This window comes from Pistacia vera, unplaced genomic scaffold (genome assembly GCF_008641045.1).
Source record: "Pistacia vera cultivar Batoury unplaced genomic scaffold, PisVer_v2 Contig1094, whole genome shotgun sequence".
Lineage (NCBI taxonomy): Eukaryota > Viridiplantae > Streptophyta > Magnoliopsida > Sapindales > Anacardiaceae > Pistacia > Pistacia vera.
The window spans coordinates 128312-130024 of NW_022195131.1; positions in this window are offsets into that span (position 1 = coordinate 128312).

Below are 1713 nucleotides of genomic sequence, written 5' to 3' on the forward strand. Positions count from 1 at the left end.
TCAACACTATGATAGCTTTACTGTATTATCTATGTCCTTGGTGAAAATAATATTGGGGCTATGGACATTTCTAGAATGGCCACCATATGTGATCATAGGGTTCTCACTATCAAGATTTGAAACACTTGATACCCTCGTCATGGTTCTACCATCCTAAGGACATATATTAGTATATACATATATGATTTACATGATATAGAATAAAATGCCTTTTATTGATTAATAAGCATTATTACAAATAGTCAATTTTACAATAATTGATTGGCTCTAGGCCACCTACTCTAACAATCTCCCCCTTGTACTATAGCCAATCATTCATGTATTTAATACCGAATGACCTTAAGTGCTTTTCATGCTTCTACTGTGACAGAGGCTTAGTCAGTGGATCAGCGAGGTTGTCATTAGTATGCACTTTACTAATCTGCACATCTTTCCTCTCAACCATTTCTCTGATGAGCTGAAATCATCTGAGTATGTGTCTGCACTTCTGGTGAGACCGTGGTTCCTTTGCTTGAGCTGTTGCTCCATTGTTATTGCAATAGACATCTATAGAATCAACAATTGTGGAGACCACACCAAGTTCGGTGATGAACTTCTTAATCCAGACCGGTTCCTTGGCTGCATTGGATAATGTGATATACTTAGCCTCCATTGTAGAGTCCACTACAATGCTTTGCTTGGAGCTCTTCTCGCTCACCGCACCCCCATTGAGACAAAATACAAACTCAAATTGCAAGCGATAATCACCTTTATCCGTTTGGAAACTTGCATCACTGTATCCTCTTACAGTGAGCTCATCTTCCCCTCCATAAACTAAGAGCATGTCCTTAGTCCTTTTTAGGTACTTAAGCATGTTCTTGACAACTATCCAGTGACGCTCACTTGGATCCAATTGATAACTACTACAAGTACTTAACGCACATGAGACATCAAGCCGAGTAGACAACATGGCATACATGATAGATCCAATTGCTGATGCATATGGGATCCTTTTTCTATCTCTCTCATCGTGTGTTTTAGGACACATATCCTTAGAGAGATAGATACCATGTGACATCGGAAGAAATCTCTTCTTGGATTCTTCCATACTGAATCTCTTTAGTACTTTGTCTATGTATGTACTCTAACTTAGGCCAAGCAACCTACGTGATCTACCTTGGTATATCTTTATTCTAAAGATATAGGCTGCTTCTCTTAAGTCCTTCATGGAAAAGCATTTGGATAACCAAGTCTTTACCGACTACAAGTTCGGTATATCATTCCCGATCAGAAGTATGTCATCGACATACAACACCAAGAATGCCACTACGCTCCCAATTACTTTCTTGTAAACAAAGGGCTCATCTGTTAGAGTAGGTGCCCTAAAGCCAATCCTACTTTGTAATTTAACTCTTTCTAATCATGTTTTATCATCAATAAAGGCATTTATCTATAACATGTGATTAGATTATATTTGTATAAGAAAATGATATATGTCCTTAGGATGGTAGAATCATGACAAGGGTATCGAGTGTTTGAAATCTTGATAATGAGAACCCTAGAAGCACATATGGTGGCCATTCTAGAAACGTCCATAGCCCCAGTATTATCCTAGCCTAGGAAACACATATTATGGTAAGGCTATCATAGTGTTGGCGACTCTATCAAAACGCAATGATGGATCTCACTTGTCAAGGTTGTTTGATGACAACTTAGTGCAACACATGGGTGCTT